Raw genomic sequence first — 16806 nt, forward strand, 5'->3', positions numbered from 1 at the left:
GTTGTTACCTGGTTGTGGAATACTTCTCACTGAAGACACAATGACATCATGATGGACATATTTTTGCACCATATTAAAATTGCACCAGTCACCAGCTGAGGGTCAGTCATCTTTGCTCCATTTTTAGTAAATCAGTTTGTAGATCCTATTTTGTTTTTGCTATATTGCTTTATATATGGACTGTAATAATCCATTTCAGGATTTCAGTAGCTGCATTACTAGCTGAATAAGCACATCTAAAGACAGGTGCAGAAATTGTCAGGGTGAGCTCTTAACAAAGGGGCATGTTCATTAGGCAGATGGGCATAACCAAGAATAAGTGTTTTTTATATATATATATAAGGGTTATATACATTACATTGGAAAGAACCTGGTTTGCATCTTACTAACCTTATGAAGAGATACTATCTTGATGACAAGGTTTAACAAATGAGCAGCTAAGCTAGACTATTAAATAGGGGCCAGTTAGAGATAAAAGCATGGAGCTCTATTACCTCCACCTAGGTGAATCAGTGTGGTAAAGGGACAGGCTGCTAATATAACACTCTTTGGATACCTGGACAGAGAAAGAAGGCAGGCTTGCTTACAATCATTGAAGTACTTGCTGACAGGCTTGGAGGACATTTCTGGCAGGTTAGCCAGGGAACATAGATTTCAGACCGATTCACCTCATCAGTGGTCCATTTGTTCTTAAACAGTTTCAAAGTGTTTAAAGTCAATATAGTATGACCTGTTCATTCCCAGCTGGGCTTTTGTCTTTTCCTTGCTGTTTCCATTACCTTGTATAAAAATAGTGACATTGATATTGCTGTCCTTGCTGGGAGAGTTAGATGCCTCACGTCCAGCAGGTTGATGTAAAAATAGGGATGTAAACCAGACCTTAGTTTGCCCTTGCCCATTAGACAGGAAATTGCACATTTTTTTTCTCTTTGAGGGAAAAAAGTGCACCAATTTTAAAATTTATCCCAGGAGATAATTGCACCTTTTTGAGACCAGTTTTGGTACAATTGCAAAATAACAATAACTTAAAACAAAAATAATGTTGCCTTTAGAGATGGGCAAGAACCTCAATTTGGAGGTTTGTGCCGGATCAGTGGACCAGCATCATAGATGCCATGCATTCCATTCCCCCAAGCCCACCTGGATCCCCCACTCACCAGCTGGTGCGTGCTGCTCTTTTCCTCTTCGAGTGTTTGACCAGTCCGGGCAGGAGCATGTGCTTCCCTCCTCTGTCTCCTCCAGCAGCTGCCCACTCAAAGGCAGTGCTGCAGGAATCTCTGCCCACTTCCTTGTCTGAGTGGGTGGCTGCCAGTGGAGGCAGACGAGGGAAGCATGTCCTCCTGCTGGGACAGATTGAGTGCCTGAAGAGGAGAAGAACAGCAGTAAACACCAGCTGGTGAATGGGGGATCTGGCCAGGAGTGGGGGGAGGGAGCACGCAGCACCTGTGGTGCCATTCTGATGATTTGGCACAAACCTCCAACCCAAGGTTCATGCCCATCTCTAGTTGCCATCTTGCTGCCTAGACTTTTGAAAATTAGGTAAACACAACCTCAGATGAAGAACAACACATGACATATTACACTATGTCGTAATGTATTTAATAAAAATATAACCAACATGAAGAAGCTATGTGTGAAAGACTAAATACATCTTATGATTCAATAGCTTGTAAAACCATCTTTAGCAGCAATAACTTCGATACATGGTGGAACTCCTTCTCCCACCTAGATCTACCCGATTCACTCATTCTAGCCAGGAAAGACGGCTGAGGGGCCCAACGCCGAGAGAGGCACAGAAAGAAAGAACATGAAACTGGGCCTTCTCGGCAGTGGCCCCTCGACTATGGAACACCTTGCCATCGGAAATCACCCTGGCACCCTTGCTGGGTGTTTTTAAGAGTCATTTAAAGACTTGGCTCTTTAGGCAGGCCTTCCCTCCAGTCAACACTTGATTTTTCTTCTCTTGTTTTCCTTTTTCTCCATCTTGAACTTCTAAATTTGTTGATTTAATTGTGTGACTGTTTTTATGATTATTAGTTTTATGATATCCTATAACAGTTTGTAAGCCGCCCTGAGTAGACTCTGTCTAGAGGGGTGAGGTAGAAATCAAATAATAAATAAATAAAATAAAATAAACTTGAAGTAATAGCTTTCTGTATGATTTTACCAGTGTCTCACATGGTTGTGGAAGAATTTTGGCACACTCTTCTTTACACTGTTGCTTCAGTTCATTGAGGTTTGCAGACATTTGCTTATGCACAGCTCTCTTAAGGTCCTGCCACAGCATTGCAATCAGGTTGAGGTCTGGACTTTTACTACACCTTGATTCTTTTCTTTTTCAGCCATTCTGTTGCAGATTTGTTGGTGTTCTTGGGACCATCATCCTGTTGCATGGCCCAATTTTGGCCAAACTTTAGCTGTTGGACAGATGGCCCCACATTTGACTCTAGAATACATTGGTATACAGAGGAGTTCATAGATGACTCAGTGACCGCAAGGTACCCAGATCCTGTGGCTACAAAATAAGCCCAAACCATCACCCCACCACCACCATGCTTGACAGCTGATATGAGTTGTTTGTGCTCCCTCTCAGTCATTTGAGAAGTGCTATCATCTTCCCTCAGTCTTATTTTCTTAAGGCAAAAACATTCTCAGTTCCTTCAGTCTTTCCTCATAGGGCTTGGAGGCCCGGTTACCTTCACTGGAATTACCCCCAGAATCTAGGTTCTGGAAGGCAGGAAAGAGGAGAGAGCCTAGGTCCAGAACACACCAGTTTGAGAAAAGGCTTTTTATCAATGATGACAAGAACTCATTCACTTCCCTCACTTGCCTCTTCAGAGCTATGGCAGTGTCCAGGCTAATGTAGCCTTGCCCAAGCATGTGGCTGAATTATTTCGTTCCTGATGTCTTTTGCAAGTCCATCAACCAGGTGAGAGTAGACAGCCTCTGCTCTTCTCCCACACATCCTCTTCTTCCAAAATCTGCAGCAATCCCTTGACCTCTCAGTTCTACTACTAGATAGCTGAGCGGTTTAGGTATCCAACTGTGGAGCCAGAGATTGAGAGTTTGATTCCCCCCCCCACCTCATGCTTCCTTGATAAAGGCCGGATTTCATGACCCATAGCTCTGTAGTTCTAGCTCTGTAGTTCTAGCTCTGTAGTTCCAGCTCTGTAGTTCTAAGATTATTTTTTATTAGTTTTTTTATTCCCCTTGGTCCTTCATCCTCCGGACTCTCTCTCCTGCAGCTAGGGAGATTCCCCCCCAGCGATCCCACTCCTGTGAAAACTCACCCTCCTCCTGGCTGTCTGCTACCTGTGTGCTGGGGCCAGACAGCTTGCTAGGAGTGTGTGCTCGCACCCTCTCACAGTGTGGAACCCAGCCATTAACATTTTGAACCAGGTGCATTTTGAGCAACCACAAGTATGAGGGGCAGTTAAGTTTTTGTCAACTTAGGTCTGCAAAATATGGCCACACAGCTTGCCAGTCTTATATAAGAAGTCTTGTTTTGCTGGACTTAAAAAAACAGTGAAGCTTTCAAGCACTGCAAAATGGTTTTGATGAACCATTTTGCAAGACATCCTAAGTTTCGTCACTTTTGCTCACCTGGCAAGCAAATAGCTGGCGGGCAAGCAAGAGAACAAGTGACAATGGAGGCTCCTCCTCTTCCTTCCTTCTCCTCTCACCAAGAGTGCTATGAAATGAGAGAGCAGGCAAGAAATAGCAAGGTGAAGAAGTTAACACTGATACAACTGTAGTATAAAACGAGCAGGGAATGTTCTTGCTCACACTATTATTTGAGATAGTTCTGCCAAGCTCCACCGTTGCTTTCCAATAAATACAGTTTATTCCCAGTTCATTTGCTACAACATCTCATTTTTCAGACTTGAGAAAGTCAGTTCACATTCTCAGAACTCTGAATGTTACTTTTCAGAAAACTCATGCTTATTGCTTCTTCAAAGCCAGGTTGCCATTACCTTTATCTTTGTCCCAGTCTGACCAGAAATCTTTTGTGTTGTGAATTATTAGCATGTGGCATGGTTGTTAACAATGGGTCAGAGGGGGAAAATACTGGGAAAACACTCCCCCTACACTTTCAAAATGTAAAAAGACAAAAACAAGGGATACTTCTACCACCATTATTATTGATAAGGGAATAATATAAAATTTGGAAAACTGTTGTTAAACAGCCTTCGAAAATGCCTTAAAATGCTCTTTAAATGTAACTGTAGAAAAGTTCACATGAGTTACTCATTGCATCTAAGTAATTTAGATTTAACTTGTTAAAGGGAAACAATAGGTGTTTGTCACTAATTGAACCCGGACAAGACGGAGGTCCTGAGGATGGGTGGCCCCTCCATTGGTGGCTTGGGAAACTCCCCCTCTTTTTGGGGGGTGACTCTCACCGCAAAGAGTGAGGTTCACAGCTTGGGAGTACATCTGGACCCAGTGCTCACCATGGAAACCCAGGTGGTGTCAGTGGTCCGCTCCATCAATTACCATCTGTGGCAGATTGCCCAGCTGCATCCCTATCTTGATGACGGGGCCCTCACCATTCTGGTCCATGCACTTGAGATCTTGAGATTAGACCACTGTAATGCACTCTACGTTGGGCAACCCTTGAGATTGATGCAGAGACTTCAAATGGTGCAGAATGCAGCAGCCAGATTACTTAGTGGAACAAGAAAATTCCAGCATATCTCTCCCATTCTGGCTACTTTGCATTGGCTGCCCATTCATTTCTGCATTGACTTCAAAGTGTTAATAATGACATACAAAGCCCTAAACTGTTTAGGACCTCGATACCTGGCGGAACGCCTACTCCCACCTAGATCTACTCGAGTCACTTGCTGTAGCCAGGAAAGATGGCTGAGGGCCTGGCGCCGAGAGGCCCGGAAAGAAACAACAAAAAACCGGGCCTTCTCGATTTTGGAACAGCTTGCCACCAGAGATCCGCCTGGCTCCCTCGCTGGGTGTTTTCAAGAGCCAATTAAAAACGTGGCTTTTAGGCAAACCTTCCCTCCTCCCAATACTTGATTTTTACAGTACTTTTCTTGATTTTTTGTTGTTTATCTTCCCATCTTGATTATATTATTATTGTAGATTTAATTGTTGTTTTTAAATCCACTTTGTGCACAATATATTGTGAGCTGCCCTGAGTAGACTCGGTCTACTAAAATCTAATAATAAATAAAAATAAAATAAATTACTCATTACTCTCACAGTAAGTATTTGCAAGTGTTACTAGATTATTTGTAACTAGTTATTTCCAAGCTCTGTGTGTTCATCATGGAGAGATACTGACAAGCAGAAATGAATCCCAGTCCTTGCCAAACTCTGTTTTTAAAATTATCATCTTTGATTTATTTTATTGTTATTATTGGGGGGGGGTTAATTGCAATTCTAGAAGGTAGCAGGTAGAAGACACGAAGGTTTGGCTACATATTCCGGAAGGTAGTGCTCTATTTTTCAAAAGGCATTAATGAGGCTTTCAGAAATTTTCAATTTTGCACCATCAACAAACACTGTGGGAGTTTCTGTCTGCTAGTGACTAATTTGACTAATAATGCACATGTGTGTGTGCAGAGGAAAAGACAGTAGTTAGAATGATGCAGTACATACAGTTCTTTATGTTTTCTTGGAATTGTAGAAAGAACTTACTGAAAAAGAGACTCTGGCTGTAGGGGCAGTTCCATTTACATCACAGTATGATTATATGCTCATATTTTTAGAATACTGGGACCTAGCACAGTTCACACATATAAATAAATAGATTTTGGAATTACTTTTATGCGAAGTGATAAACCAGGTCTGAGAACGACTGCAAATCAATACAGAGGATGAATTCTTCAGTAAATGAAAACTGAGGCAGATCAATCATGATACAGAAGTGCATGATTCCCCAAACAGCTTCTGTTGCAGAATTCTCTTTAACCACCGTGTTCTGTTCCTTTAAGAGAATTGTTTAAAAGATTTGCAATATCAGAGGTGCAATATCAGAGGTGGCCACAAGAGGAAAACAAAGTCTCCCCCCCCCCGGCGTGCGCGCGGCCCCCCCACACGCACGCACGCACACACACACAGCCAAATATTTTTCTGACCTGCTGATGTGAAGCAATTGAAACCAGAGTCTGGGGTCACATCATAATCATCCTTGTACTCGCTCACCATTCTAAGGAATGGGGCTTTTGATAGGTGGCAGGGCTTTCAAGAAGGGGCAAAGCAACCTAAGGAAGCTCAGGGGGCTGCATTGGTGAGCCAAGTTTGCCTTGTGAGCTGGGAGGACATCATCACTGGTTTCAGCTGAAGTGGGACTCTGTAGCTCAGCCATGGACAACAGCATCGTAATGGTAGTGATATTGAAATAGCAAAGAGGTCCTATGAACATGTGCAGAGTGCCTTTCTTTCACCATCAGTCACAATCGACTGCCACACACACCCTGGATCACAGCTCAGAATAAATTTCAGGCAAGCCTCAGCTTTGGCTGAATTCTTTCTTTGTAAATTAATCACAGGCAGTCTCCTTGAGAAATTATTCCTGTTTAAAGGGGGTGGGATCTCACATTCTCCCACCACTTGGCCTCATAGTCTATATCAGGAGAGCAAGAAATCTCACTGCAAAACACAGGCAATTAAAATGCTTCCCCTCAGTTCTGAAGGGAGACTGAAAAATGCCATCCAGTGCAACCTTTGGAAAATACCACTGAGTGCAACCACGACTGTAGTCCTATCCTTGGCATCTCCACAACACCCAGGAGGAGTGCTAATCTCAGGAAAACATTCCTGCAAGCCCACATCTCTTATCAGCAAAGCCGCTAGGACAAAAGGTTACATTTACCAGCCTGTTTTACATCATTTTAACACAAGGGCTTGAAACCCAAGAAAGCTACTGCACAGCACTAAGCCCTTTCACCACACTGGCCTCTGTGTGCGCACATGTCTGCATGTGGATCCTTGAAAAACAGAAACATGCCTTTACTTTCTTTGTCACTGTATGTCTCACCACCTACAAGAAACAAATCAGCAAAGCCAGCACTCCTGCAAAGGATAGTTACTGGCCAGAATCTAGCGATGCAGCCAGTATATGTGTGAGGGTTCAGCTTTCAGCTCCATGTTCGACTCAAAGAAATCAGTAGGTTTTTGTTGCTGCAAAACAGGTGAAAGATTTAATGGTGCATTTAACAATAAACAAGTGTCCATAACATGATCTTGAGGCTTTTCTCCTTCCGCCAATGGGCCCTGAAGGGGTTTCCAACCTTCAGACAGTAATGGATTTCCACAACTAGTGTTCCATGGTCCTGGAAAATCTGAAAGGACCCAGCCTTTTATGGTCTGCCCTGTCGAACCTTCCAACAGGGGCATGGTCTCAACATCCCGGTTGTCATTCCACCGGGTTCGCCTCTCAGGGTCTCGATTCTCCCAGGGTCCTCCCTGTAGCTCTTCCTTATTCTCCATTCTAGTCTTTCTTTCCTTTTTCTCTCAACTCTCTCTTTCTCTTCTCTCAGTCTCTCCTCCTCCATTCTCTCACCTTGGCTTCTCCCAAATAAGAGGGTCTGGGTGGAATCACTCTTCTCCTACTATAATCAGCCTCCTCCTTAGGCACTTTTAGCCTCTCCCATGATCCTGTCCAGGGATCCTCCATCCACACCCATTCCCAGCCTAGAGGCAACTGCCCCTTCTTCCTTTTTACCTCCCCTGTTCCTGCCTCAAACTTTTTTCTCTCCTTTCCCACCTTTTCCTCCTGAACCTCCTCCATCATTATTTTCTGTATCTCTTCACTCAGTTCCTCTATTTCTGTCCCTTGCTGAGCTTCCCCCGTAGGCTCTGGTGATGGCTGGGGTCCTGCCTCCTTATCCTTCTTGTGGAGGAGCAATGGCTCTCGCCTTCTGTCTCACAGTGTGGTTTGTGAGTGAGGAAAGATTTAAGTCCTCTGATCTTTTTGTTTGCTAAATTTCTGTCCAGCTTTTCAACTAAATGGGACTCTAGACATCTAATAAGAACAGACTAGAAAGTACTTTACTTATTTATTTACAGTCCTTAGACCAATTAAACAAAAACAATTACAGTTTCAACCTTTCTAGCATAAAAACATACAAAATTACCACTTAGTTTAAAATCCGTTTAAAATCTTAAAATTTAAATCCATTTAAAACCCACAATTTAAAACCATTTACACATCTAAAATTTATGTACACTTTGATTTTTGGAATCAAAGCATCACCATGCAGAAACTTGCAACATGATCAGTAATCTTAGGGTCTTTATCTGAGAGAGGAAACTGGAGTCTACTTTCTTCTGTACTACCTGGGATTTTTTTTCATCAGTGGAAAAATAATATGGTTACGTGCAATCTCATAGTGAGTTGCATACAGTGGACCCTCGACTTACAGACGGCTCGACTTGCAGACTTTTCGAGTTACAGACTTCTCTGGCCGCAAAATTTAGATTCGATTTGCAGCCGGAGAATCGACTTACAGACCAGAAAAAAAACCAAAATGGAACAAAAATAGAATAAAAACTGCCAATTATGGGATTAATCAGTTTTCAATGCATTGTAGGTCAATGGAGATTCGACCTACAGACTTTTCGACTTGCAGCCACCATTCCAATACAGATTAATTCCGTAAGTAGAGGGTCCACTGTAGTTTCTACCCCCCCTAGAGAATAGGAGCAAAGCCATTCAGCATGAGGCACGTTCCTATATTTCCCTTTGAGGACGGCAGATGGAAGGGTGGAGTATCTTGCTAGTGTAACAGCTCTTGCTTCACCTAACAAGGAGCTCACGCTACATGCCCCTCAGCTGCCACCAGTCTTCACCAAGACTGTAACGGGTAACCATTTTTTACCACAGATCATAAATCCTTCTAGCTAGGAATACATTCGAACTCAAGCCCATTCAATTTTTCACTGGATTGCTATGTATCCCACAGCTGCCACCAATTTATCATGATTCCCACGTGACCCCTGCTTGCTTCACCAAAAGAGGAGCTCACGCTACATGCACCTCAGCTGCCATCAGTTGATTTCATCAACAATACCTATTACAATATTAATAATCGAGGTCCAGACCATATGTCATTTCAAAAGAACCAAACAGAAATTGTTTATTGATATAGGTGTTGACAGAACAAGCAATGTTGTTAGCTCTTAAACATTCTCCTTTATCCACTCTCAACCACTATTCCCCCACCCAAATTCCTAAACTCTCTCTCAATCTCTTCAACTCTCTAACACTCCATCTCCAAACCCATTGGAACGCATTAAACGGGTTTCAATGCATTCCAATGGGGAAACTGATTTCGCATGATGACGATTTCGCTAAACAGTGATTTCAATGGGACGGATTATCGTCGTCATGTGGGGCACCACTGTATATATAGACAGGATACAAAACCAGGCCTCGACTCTTAGGAGACCTGTCTCCAATTGTATCCTTGCATTTCAGACACATCTGGAAACCTAAAGGATGGTTCTTAAAAATTTTGATTGTACTCTTTCTTGGAGTGCAAAATGTGAACTAGGTGGCCCCAAAAATGAACCATATAGCAGTTGTGCAAGTGTCTTAGCCTTATAGAATTTAAGAGCTGCGGGAACAAAGAATCCGCCCTGAGAGCAGTGAAACTTTGCTATACTAATTGTGGTCCTTTCTCCTTGATCAGCCACATACTTACTATGTTGAAACCTTGAGCCTGTGGCTTGTAGAATTACCCCTAAGTATTATCCCAGAGTCGCTTTCTAGATGTGGAATCAAATGCAGATTTGAAATCAACGAATGCTGCATAAAGAGAGGTTGTACTCTTGGAGGAATATTTCTCAATAAGATGTTGAATAACTAGGCATTGATCTATTGTAGATCTCCCTGTCCTAAAACCTGCCTGTTCTGCCACTATGACATTCTCTTGCTCAAGCCAAACCAAAAATGTATCCAGAAGGTGCTTGCATGGAATTTGCTTATGATGTTTAGCAAACTAATCTGCCTGTAGTTGGACGGGTCCTCCCTATCGCACTTCTTATAAAATGGGACTACAATGGCTATTTTCCAGGATTTGGGTATACAGTATAGCCTGTAGTATCAATGTGTGTAAAAAGTGGGGCTAGAACGGCCCACCACTCCTTATTTTCTTTTAAAAATTGTGGTGGAATGCCATCTGGCCCAGGAGCTTTGGCATTTTTTAGTTGGTCTATATGTGATCAAATCTCTCTTGGGGTTACAGCAAGCCATTTAGAGGTGCTTTCTAGAACTGCTGGAGAGGAAGGTTGACTAGCATCCTCATACAGTTTTGCAAAAAAGGAGACCCATTTATCTGGTCGTATATATGAGAATGTAGGGTATTTTTGACCAAACGATCTGCCTGAGATTAAACTCCAAAAGAAGGATGGGTTTTTATCTTTAATTGTTTCAATTAACTGTGCCCAGAGTTTTCTGCTATATTCTTTGACTAGAAAGTAAAATAAACAAAAACATATAAAATGATGTTAGCTTCCTTAATCACCAAATCTGCCAAATGGTGGGATCAATATGGGTTTATGCTTTCATCCCACACAGTCTTCACAACAACTGTAACTCTTCTCCCCCCCCCCACATTGTTAATTCCATTTTTTTTTGTTCTTACAACCTGTTCCATTCATAAGCCTGAGATCAAAGACTGTCACAGACAGTCCAACCTGTTCCAGAAACCTTTTTGTTCAAAGGGTATAGCATAAGTTTTTCAGATCATCAAAAAAACTGTAGTATTTTTATAAGAACTTGAGGCTTCTGTGTATTAATATAATTCACCAAAGAGCAGGTATAGGGACTCAAGTCGCAGGACTCCCTGTCAAGTTGGACTTGGCTCCAATGACTCAACTCAGACTCAATTTTGGTTTGTTTGTGTGTGTGTGTTTAATGACTCAGGCCCAACGTGTCACTCACAACCCACTCACCCTTCCCCTTTTCTGGGCTTGCCAACATTTCTGCAACAGAGAGGGAAACTAGGCATTACAGAAGCTATGTGGTTCCCACCAAAAGAGAAAAAGAAAACCACACACGGTTGTGTTCCTTTGTGTTTTCATAATATCCAGTAGTACTTCCCTTGCATCTTGGCATCATAAATTACTCTGCTCTTGTTCTATACTGTTAACTGTTAGAGGAAGGGATCGGGACATGCTGAACACTGTGACATCACATTAGGAGCCACACTTTATTGGAGGACACGATGACAGAGGGAAGAGAAGAGCATGCATTATGACTGCTAATTTTAGCAGTTCTGCATTTATTATGATGTGTGGTTTGGCCCTGATTTATCACAGAATCATAGAAAAGTGAAGTTGGAAGGGGCCTACAAGGCCATCAAGTCCAACTCCCTGCTCAATGCAGGAATACAATCAAAGGATATCTGCCAGGTGATTATCCAAGTTTTTCTGGAATGCCTCCAAGTGTTGGAGCATTCACCAACTCCCGAGGTAACTGGTTCCACTGTCATACTGCTCTAGCAGTTAGGACATTTTTCCTGATATTCAACTGAAATCTGGCTTCCTTTTACTTGAGCCCATTGTTGTGTGTCCTGGACTCTGGGATGATCGAGAACAGATCTTGTCCATCCTCTGTAGGACAGCCTTTCAAATATTTGAAAAGTGCTATCATATCACCCCTCAGTCTTCTTGTCTCAAGGCTAAACATCCTTATTTTTTTCAGCCTTTCCTCATAAGGCTTGGTTTCCAGCCCCTTGATCATCCTTGTCGCCCTCCTCTGAGCTTGTTCCAATTTGTTAGCATCCTTCTTGAAGTGTGGTGTCCAGAACTGGATACAGTACTCAAGGTGAGGCCTAACCAATGCTGAATAGAGGGGGCCTAGCACCTTGTGGGATTTGGAAACTATGCTTCTATTATTGCAGCCTAAAATAGCATTTGTCTTTTTTGTAGTCACAGCACACTGTTGGCTCATATTTAGCTTGTGATCTACGACAATTCCAAAATCCCTCTTGCTTGTAGTTTTGCTGAGCCAGGTATCCCCCATCTTGTAACTGTGCAATTGGTTTCTTTTTCTGAGGTGCAGTACAGTGGTGCCTTGCTTAACGATTGCCCCGCATTATGACAAAATTGCTGTACGGCGATCTTTTTGCAATCGCAACTGCGACTGCAAAATGATGGTCTAAATAGGGTTTTTTCACTTTGCGATGATCGGTTCCCTGCTTCGGGAACTGATTCTTCGCAAACGATTTTTAACAGCTGACTGGCGGTTTCAAAATGGCCACTGGGTGCTTAAAATGGCTCCCCGCTGTGTTTAGGGACGGATTCCTCGCTATACAGGCAGTGAAAATGGCCACCGTATGGAGGATCTTCGCTGGACAGTGAGTTTTTACCCCATTGGAACACATTGAACGGGTTTAAATGCGTTTCAATGGGGTTTTTAATTTTGTTTTACGATGTTTTTGCTTAACAGCGATTTTCCTGGAACGGATTATCGTTGTTAAGCAAGGCACCACTGTACTTTGCACATACCCTTGTTGAATTTCATTCTGTTGCTTTTGGCCCAGTGCTCCATCCTATCATGGTCATTTTGAATTTTGCTTCTGTCTTCTAAGCTATTAGCTATTCCACCCAATTTTGTATCATCTGCTAATTTGACAAGCATTCCCTGCACTCCCTCATCCAAGTCATTAATAAAGATATTGAAGAGGACCAGGACTGAGCCTTTGCGTACCCCACTTGTTACCTCCTCCCAGTTAGAGAAGGATCCATTAATCATCACCCTCTGAGTACGAGTGCTCACAACACTGTTGTTACACAACCACACTTTTGTTATCCATGCCTTATGTCGCTACTGTGGCTTAGAACATAAATAACAACCACTTTATCCAAAAAAGCTTCATTCTAAATGCCTTTGGAGGTGCTAGAGTGCATTTTCACTGAAAAGTGTACTAAAGCCTTCATGCCCTCATTAAGAAAATCTGGTCTAGATGGAAGCCTATCTTGATTCTGCACATATGTTTCCTCATTGGACTGATAAATATTATGTTAGTTGTAATGTATCTGCAACTAGGTAGCTTTTGAAACTTCTGCATAAACATATACACAGAAATATGCTACTCTATAGCACTGATGCAGTGATATTACATGCTAACACTTTATTAGCAGATTACAGTGTAACTACTTTGAAAAATAAATAAATAATAGGTGAATGTGACAATTTCCGCATATGTTTACATTGTTTTTCTTGCTCTCAGAGGCATTGGTAGGAACTGAAAGCAGATATGTGGGCCAGGGTTGGACTGCAACTCCCACAATCTTACTCCTAGCTATGCTGACTAGGGCAGATGGGAGAGGCAGTCCCTCGAAAGCTGGCAAGGATAGGTCTCCACCTCTGGCTTGTATAGCACTGTGATGTCATTGCAGGATCATCGTTCATCTGGGATATCCTATTTGGCTAATCAAAGGATGAGGATGACACAGCCATGAAGGGGAAAGGGTATCTAAGTAGCAGAAGCCAGTGCTGGTGACCAAGAGTCAAATAAGGCAAATACATGCGTAGTCGTCACATATTTCGGGGGGGGGCATTCTACAGTATCAAATCTTTGGTTTCTACCCCTAAATAGGAGTCGCATCTGTGCTAATATTTCTACTGTAATCTCACTCAATTAACAGGGAGTCTTCCTTGCTGATGCTCTAGGTCTATGTTACTATAATATGGAATGTGGAATTTAGCTTATAGGTACTGTTGCATGTAGATGATCCTGCAATAACACAGGATGCTTTGATTCAGTATGTGCACATCAGAGAACTAGTGTACAATCAGCAGGTGGGCATTTGCAGCAATTCTGTGGAATATTGTGTGTACATAATACAACAACTTTCCTGGGATTCAGCATTGCATCATCACTACTGAAGTACACGTCATATGTTATAGGATGTTTTCATCAGCATCTCCTGTCATTTTGTGTTCAATAACTTGTGATTGAGTGGGCTGAGAATAAAGCTTGAAGGTGTCTTGAAATGAAATACCCAAGTCTATCATCCCTAAGCTAGATATTACAAAACTTTCCCACATTGTGCCTTTATGTATTTAACAAGGATCTACAGAGGACATGTCCTCACCAGTTTGACTTAGCTTTAATCTGCTGAATGGGCACAAATTTTCCTGCATTTGAGATAAGCAGAAAGGTGCCCTGACAGTAAATCCTTGAATAGTAAAGGAACTGAAAAATGTCTTGCTGACCAAGCTCTGTTCTGCAGTTTTGTGTTCCACTCATATACTGTTTATATGAGTAGATCGCCTCGTTATTCCAAGGTAATCAGTAGAACACCTTGTTATTCCAAGGTAATGCTCAAATTCTCTTTCAGTTAGAGATAATTTTAATTCTTTTTTGGAGCCAGAAACCATATTTTGCTAAAATCATGTCATTTTGCAAATAAGGCACACTTATAGGTAAACCACCTTTAAAGGTGTACCTCATGCTTTGGATAAATTTCTGCAGGAGGTCTCCCTGTAAACTGACATTGCTCCCATAAATTACACATGCATTGACAAAAATACATTATTTTCAAAAAGTAGTATGGACTGAAGGAGCCACAGAATTACTACAACATGCACACTTCCTGCTTTCTCTTCTTTTTCTCCCAGACCAGCAGATCAAAGAGTCTGTGCTTCTTCCTTATCTGCCCTCTGCTTCCCAGTGCCAATTCGAGCAGTAGTTCCTGACGTTGGGTAATTCAGGTGTTCTTGGACTGCAACTCCCAGAAACCCCGGCCAGCACAGCTATTGGTGAAGGCTTCTGGCAGCTGCAGTCCAAAAAGACCTGGGTTACCCAAGTCTTGGAACCACTGGTTAGAGGAGCCATTCTCAACCTTTATTCGGCTTTTCCAATAAACATAATATGAAAGAAATATAGGCCTAATCAGAACTGTGTAAATCACATAATGAAAGTTATAAATTATAAGTTATAAGATGGTGTGTGAAGAATTGTTTCCACTCTGTGGCCCCCTTCAAATGTGCCAGGATAGGGCCCATGTTGAGAATGTGGCTGATCTAGAGTACAAGTTTCCTCTGCCTTTCACCAAAATAGATCTGCTCCTTCTGCAAGTTTGATTTGTACACTGAACTCTTTTAAGTGCTGGGAACTACGTTGTAGCCAGTGCAGCTCCAGACAGGTAGGGGAGAGAGGCAGAGAAGAGCAAAGGTTGCATCTTCCACATGGTGATGAACTCTGGAGAGTGCAATGCACAAGAACGCTTCTCCATCTTTTTCCTGTGCTTAGAACTCAGGAGGAAGTGGGTGATTGTCCATACATCAGAAGCACTTGTTTCTAAAAAGTTCAGTAAATCCAGAGACATTCTATCTAATTTAGGCAGAATCATGAGAAGCATAAATAGCAACCTACAATTAAGCCCACCAAGAATTTGTGGATCCTTGTGCATGATTTTATAGCATTGTGTGAATATTGCATATCTGTACTTTGACAATATAGTATCTTCTTTCAGATTTTACAGGAATTGTTCCTAAGCCTTTTCAAAAACTGCTCTTTGTCTCTCTTCCTGCTTTCCATTGCCTCATTTTCAATCTTTAATTCAGCACCTTCAGCTTTTACAGAAGCTTCTATGGGATGGGTTTAGGAATGGAAAAGGGCATTGATGAAGTTAAGATTTCTGAGATTTCTTGCAAGACAAAGCACATCTTGCCTCAGAAATCTACCACTGTCCACCATTTTGTACAACAGAATATATAAAAACTGAATACATTTTTAAAATGCATCAGACTGAAAAAATGCACTGTTGAAAAATATGATAAAAGGTAAAGGTTCCCCTTGACAATTTTTGTCCAGTCGTGGTCGACTCTAGGGGGCGGTGCTCATCCCCGTTTCCAAGCCATAGAGCTAGCGTTTGTCCAAAGACAATCTTCCGTGGTCACATGGCCAATGCGACTTAGACACGGAACACTGTTACCTTCCCACCGAGGTGGTCCCTATTTATCTACTTGCATTTGCATGCTTTCGAACCACTAGGTTGGCGGGAGCTGGGACAAGCGACGGGCACTCACTCCGTCGCGTGGATTCAATCTTACGACTGCTGGTCTTCTGACCCTGCAGCACAGGCTTTTGCGGTTTAGCCCGCAGCGCCACCACGTCCCTATATGAAAAATATGGATGAGTGTATTCTTTTGTTAATGGGGAAAATGCATAGAAATTAGCATACAATTAAAAAATGTCTCAACATTCTATAACTTAGAGACAATGTTTAGGAAAAGAGTGTATGAAAATCTACATGGGAGGAAACAGAAAGTCTCACAATCAAAGGATGGGATGAGAATGCAGGTGAGATTCAGAGAAACACAACAAAATTTAGACTGGAGTTGTTCACATCATTATTTGGATCCAGAGTTAGGGTGAAACAAGACAGTGAGGGAAATGCAAATTCAATCACTGTGAAGTCACACTAGAGAATTCAGGTTTCCCAGGTCTGTTTGCATTAACTGGCCATAGAAGGAGTGAGGAAGAAATGCCCTAGTACAATAATGCTGGCACACAGCTATTGAAAAGAAAAAAGAAAATGTGTGTGTGTGTGTGTGTGTGTGTGTGTGTGTGTGTGTGTGTGTGAGAGAGAGAGAGAGAGAGAGAGATCTTGCTGATGAAGAAGGGACTCATAATTGTTCTTACAGATATAACCAACATAATGCTTTCTCTTTCCCCTGTTTTGCATTCCTGAAATTAGTAACTTTGCTTGCCATTCCTATGATTTTATACGTAATGTATATGCTGGTGTAGCAACTATTCTGCATCAGTTCAAGTGATCCCAGTGCCTGAACCATTGCAAAAACATCATTTTTTATTATTATTT

At 42.1% G+C, this 16806-nt stretch overlaps 1 protein-coding gene across 8 annotated transcripts in view; it reads right to left on the reverse strand.

The window, feature by feature from the left end:
• NRG1 (neuregulin 1) overlaps positions 1–16806 on the reverse strand; it is a 746295-nt gene that overhangs the window by 561324 nt on the left and 168165 nt on the right. The gene's annotated exons all lie outside the window — the stretch shown is intronic.

The sequence above is a fragment of the Pogona vitticeps genome, chromosome 2, assembly GCF_051106095.1.
Source record: "Pogona vitticeps strain Pit_001003342236 chromosome 2, PviZW2.1, whole genome shotgun sequence".
Classification (NCBI taxonomy): Eukaryota; Metazoa; Chordata; class Lepidosauria; order Squamata; family Agamidae; genus Pogona; species Pogona vitticeps.